The sequence below is a fragment of the Taudactylus pleione genome, unplaced genomic scaffold, assembly GCF_031769625.1.
Source record: "Taudactylus pleione unplaced genomic scaffold, aTauple2 ptg001181l, whole genome shotgun sequence".
Taxonomy (NCBI): domain Eukaryota; kingdom Metazoa; phylum Chordata; class Amphibia; order Anura; family Myobatrachidae; genus Taudactylus; species Taudactylus pleione.
The window spans coordinates 642,538-648,537 of NW_028285582.1; positions in this window are offsets into that span (position 1 = coordinate 642,538).

Sequence of the window (6,000 nt, forward strand, 5' to 3'; positions counted from 1 at the left end):
AAAGGACCTTGCTGTAGCAGATCCGGGCGCAGAGGAAGGGGCCACGGATCGTCTGACAATAGAGACCGAAGGTCCGCGAACCAACTCCTCCGAGGCCAGTTCGGAGCCACGAGAATGACAGAGGCTGACTCGTGTTTTATCCTTTTTAGCAGTCGTGGAAGAAGTGGAATCGGAGGAAAGAGGTAAACCAAGTCGTAGTTCCATGGAACTGTCAGAGCGTCTACTGCCACTGCCTGCGGATCTTGAGTTCTTGACATGTATACCGAGAGCTGACGATTCAATCGTGATGCCATGAGGCCCACCTGAGGACATCCCCATCAACGTATCAGCGCGTTGAACACGTCTGGATGAAGCATCCATTCCCCGGGGTGGATATCCTGTCGGCTTAGGTAATCTGCTTCCCAGTTGTCCACACCTGGGATGAATAACGCTGACAGGATTACTGACTGGCTCTCGGCCCACCTGAGAATCTGAGTTACTTCTCGCATGGCCATGCGACTCCGAGTCCCTCCTTGGCGGTTGATGTATGCGACGGCCGTCGCGTTGTCAGACTGAACTGTTACCGGACGAGTTCTTAGAAACTCTGTTGCTTCTATCAGAGCATTGTAGATCGCTCTGAGTTCCAACACATTTATGGGCCACTTTTGTTCTAGAGGGGACCATCGACCCTGTAAATGATAATCGAGGACTACAGCACCCCATCCTCGAAGGCTGGCATCCGTTGTTACGATGATCCAGTCCCACACTCCGAATCTCCGGCCCGCAAGAAGATTGTTGGATTGTGTCCACCAGAGAAGGGCCACTGATAATGATCCTTCAATATGGCGAAACGCAGAAAGGCTTGGTGTGGTTCCCAAATGGGAACGTGGAGATAAGCATCCTTGATATCCATGGATAATAGGAACTCTCCTGGTTCCAAGCTCGCAATAACGGACTGCAGAGACTCCATTTTGAACCGATACATCTTCAGATACAGGTTCAATGACTTGAGGTTCAAGATGGGCCTGACCGATCCATCCGGTTTGGGTACTACAAACAGGTTTGAGTAAAACCCCATACCTCGTTGATGTTCTGGAACTGGGACTGGCACAGATGATACTACTAGAGACTGGATAGCCTCCTGTAGAACCCTGGCCTTGTCTGCATGTATGGGCAGACTTGTAGTGAAGAACCGAGGTGGAGGGGGGACCTCGAACTCTATTCGGTACCCCAGGGAAATTAGTCTGCGGATCCACGGCTCTGGAGATGTCTGGTTCCAAACTTGTTGAAATCTTTGCAGGCGGCCTCCCACTGTAGGTGGTCCCAGGTGGGACGGAAGACCGTCATGCCACCTGTTTTTCAGCTGGCTTAGGCTCCTGTCTACGTGCAACCGAGTGTGGGCGACCTCTACCTCTGCCGCCTCTTGCTTGGGAGGGAGCACCTCTGGCTCTACCACGAAAGGAATGTGGTGCACGAAAGGAATGAAAGGAAGGTCCAGTATAAGATCGTCTGGGAGCCGGTGCAGGAGACGGGAGGAAGGAAGACTTACCCCTCGTGGCCTGGGATATCCATTTGTCTAATTCCGGGCCAAACAGCATGTCGCCATTGAATGGTAAACCCTCCACCGCACGCTTGGATTCTGCGTCCGCATGCCAGGTGCGCAACCAGAGGGCTCTGCGGCCGGAAATAGCAGATGCAGATATGCGAGCACTAATCTGACTGATATCTTTTGACGCTTCTCCCAGGAAAACTGCAGACTCGCGGATGTGTTCAGCTAGTAAGCGTAACTCTGCTCTAGAAGTACCAGAGTCCAAACCTGTAATCAACTGGTCAGCCCAGCAAACCACCGCTTTGTTAACCCAAGCGGTAACAAGGGTGGGCCTAAGTTGAGCACCCGCTGCGGTATAAATAGATCTTAGTGTTGTCTCCAATTTACGATCCGAAGGATCTTTTAGTACTGTAACTCCCGGTACTGGGAGTGCTGTTTTTTTAGAAAGACGGGAGATGGACGCATCTACTGGAGGGGGTGTTTCCCACTTCTCCATCATGGATGATGGAAAAGGGTAGCTAGAAGGAAACCGGCGCGGAATTTGCAACCGTTAATCCGGTTGCTTCCAGGCCACTGAGAGCTGCTGTTGAAGATGCAGTGAGAACGGAAAAACCGCCGAACTCTTTGGTTGTTCATGAAATAATTCACACTCCTGGGATGCAGGAATAACATCCTCAGGTAAGTTAAGGATTTTTCTGACCGCCAAAATTAAAGATTCCACCCCGGGAGAGGTGGACTCTAACTCTAGAGGGGTATCGTCCTGTAATGCTTCCTCCAATTCCCCTTCCTCAGTATCCTCCGTAGCGAGGAATTCCTCGTCAGACTCTTCTGACTGGAGAATAGCCGATAAAGGACGCTTTTGTGTCGGTCCTTGTAAGGAAGTGGAGGGTGCGGACACAGCTGTACCCATTACCTGTACCAGGGTGTCTAGAGACTTGGTTAGCCCAGCAACCCAGGGAGGCTGAGACTTCCGTGCCTCAACTAACTCAGACATTAAGTCCGTCATTACTCCTAACATGTCAGCGGCCCATGTAGGCGCAGGTGAGGCAGTATTAGCCACAGGTGGATCAATTGCTATACAAGCATCACATAACGTGGACCCAGCCGCATGCGGCTTATATAGTTTGTTGTTACACCTAGAACAAACAAACATCTTTTGAGACGCTTTTGTTCTGTTTGACATAGATACACACAGTCACCACACACAGAGGGACAGAGTATATACAGAGGGACAGAGTATATACAGAGGGACAGAGTATATACAGAGGGACAGAGTATATACAGAGGGACAGAGTATATACAGAGGGACAGAGTATATACAGAGGGACAGAGTATATACAGAGGGACAGAGTATATACAGAGGGACAGAGTATATACAGAAGTAAAGAAAGCAGAAGGCTGGCTTGGGACACAGAGGAGGAGATACACCCCACTCCCTTCCCACAGATCAGATTCCCTGCACCCCCAGTGTATTATACACAGCCTCTGCTTAACTTGTAGCTGCTGTAGCCAGTAATGGGGGATCCAAAGAATCCAGCCTTCAGGTCTGCTGCAATTCTCCTGTATAAAGGAGAGATGCAGGCAGTTAAGAGTTAATAAACGGTAGCCACGCTGTTATCTACAGCCGCTTGCCGAATATAGAGAGAGAGCCTGAGTTAAATAGGCCCCGCCCCCTTCTTCATGCCCTAAGGGTCCAATATGGCTGCTATGTCCATCCCCCCCCCCTCCCCTCCGCGCTACCCGCGTGTATCAGCGGGGAGAGGGGAGAAGCAGGGAGCAGCGTGTAGCGCAGTGTATCTAACACAGCCCAGGGCAGCGCTGACATCGGGAAATAGTAGCGCTGTCTAGCAGCGCTATGCACACAGCCACACAGCGCAGCCTGCTGTGTCAGTGCGGGGCAGCGGGGGCAGGAGCCGGGGGATGCGCAGCTTGTTACTCACTGCGTGTCCCCGGAGAGGCTTCTCGGCAGGTCAGCAGAGTCTTCTTGTTCTTGGGTGAAGACTTGCTGTGGCGGTAAGGAGCTGTCAGGAGCTCTTGTAATGAGCCCTGTGCACTCCTTCCTGGTGTTTGCTAAAACACCAGGGTGCCAGGTACCCGGGCCCCACCTTTTAGATAGGTGGCGAAGGGTACCTATAGGTGTGTAAAAGATGTCTTAAAATAAAATTAAATAAAATAAATGTATTTGCTGCAGTGACCAGCTCCTAGAGGCACATTTTCTAAACTGAGGGCTGATGGGGCATAGAGGGGGAGGAGCTTCACACTTCTAAATTATTTAAAGTGCCGGCTCCAGTTATCCACGCCTCTATACCCCAGCGTAAGCACCTCCAGTGTTCCCTAGTGGATGAAAGAGAAATATAGGGTGTAAGTTGTTAGTATAGAGCAGCGTTTCTCAACCTCGGTCCTCAAGGCACACTAACAGTCCAGGTTTTAGTGATATCCATGCTTGAACACAGATGGTCAAATCAAATTAACTGCAATACTAATTAAGAGACACTTGTGCTCAAGTATGACGATCCTTCAAACCTGGACTGTTGGTGTGCCTTGAGGACCGTGGTTGGGAACCCCTGGTATAGAGAGTGGGTGACACAGTGTTATATATGGGATGTAGTGATGTGTAAGGTGTTAGTATAGAAAGTGTGTGACACAGTGTTATATATGGGGTGTAGTGATGTGTAAGGTGTTAGTATAGAGAGTGGGTGACAGTGTTATATATGGGGTGTAGTGATGTGTAAGGTGTTAGTATAGAGAGTGGATGACACAGTGTTATATATGGGGTGTAGTGATGTGTAAGGTGTTAGTATAGAGAGTGGATGACACAGTGTTATATATGGGGTATAGTGATGTGTAAGGTGTTAGTATAGAGAGTGGGTGACACAGTGTTATATATGGGGTGTAGTGATGTGTAAGTTGTTAGTATAGAGAGTGGATGACACAGTGTTATATATGGGGTATAGTGATGTGTAAGGTGTTAGTATAGAGAGTGGGTGACACAGTGTTATATATGGGGTGTAGTGATGTGTAAGGTGTTAGTATAGAGAGTGTGTGACACAGTGTTATATATGGGGTGTAGTGATGTGTAAGGTGTTAGTATAGAGAGTGGATGACACAGTGTTATATATGGGGTGTAGTGATGTGTAGGGTGTGAGTATAGAGAGTGGATGACACAGTGTTATATATGGGGTGTAGTGATGTGTAAGGTGTTAGTATAGAGAGTGGATGACACAGTGTTATATATGGAGTGTAGTGATATGTAAGGTGTTAGTATAGAGAGTATGTGACAGTGTTATATATGGAGTGTAGTGATATGTAAGGTGTTAGTATAGAGAGTGGGTGACACAGTATTACATATGGGGTGTTGTGATGTGTAAGGTGTTAGTATAGAGAGTGTGTGACACAGTGTTATATATGGGGTGTAGTGATGTGTAAGGTGTTAGTATAGAGAGTGTGTGACACAGTGTTATATATGGGGTGTAGTGATGTGTAAGGTGTTAGTATAGAGAGTAGGTGACACAGTGTTATATATGGGGTGTAGTGATGTGTAAGGTGTTAGTATAGAGAGTATGTGACAGTGTTATATATGGGGAGTAGTGATGTGTAGGGTGTTAGTGTAGGGCATGGGTGACACAGTGTTATATATGGGGTGTAGTGATGTGTAAGGTGTTAGTATAGAGAGTGGATGACACAGTGTTATATATGGGGTGTAGTGATGTGTAAGGTGTTAGTATAGAGAGTGGGTGACAGTGTTATATATGGGGTGTAGTGATGTGTAAGGTGTTAGTATAGAGAGTGGATGACACAGTGTTATATATGGGGTGTAGTGATGTGTAAGGTGTTAGTATAGAGCGTGGATGACAGTGTTATATATGGGGTGTAGTGATGTGTAAGGTGTTAGTATAGAGAGTGGATGACACAGTGTTATATATGGGGTGTAGTGATGTGTAAGGTGTTAGTATAGAGAGTGGATGACACAGTGTTATATATGGGGTGTAGTGATGTGTAGGGTGTTAGTATAGAGAGTGGATGACACAGTGTTATATATGGGGTGTAGTGATGTGTAAGGTGTTAGTATAGAGAGTGGATGACACAGTGTTATATATGAAGTGTAGTGATATGTAAGGTGTTAGTATAGAGAGTATGTGACAGTGTTATATATGGGGTATAGTGATGTGTAAGGTGTTAGTATAGAGAGTGGGTGACACAGTGTTATATATGGGGTGTAGTGATGTGTAAGGTGTTAGTATAGAGAGTGGATGACACAGTGTTATATATGGGGTGTAGTGATGTGTAAGGTGTTAGTATAGAGAGTAGGTGACACAGTGTTATATATGGGGTGTAGTGATGTGTAAGGTGTTAGTATAGAGAGTATGTGACAGTGTTATATATGGGGAGTAGTGATGTGTAGGGTGTTAGTGTAGGGCATGGGTGACACAGTGTTATATATGGGGTGTAGTGATGTGTAAGGTGTTAGTATA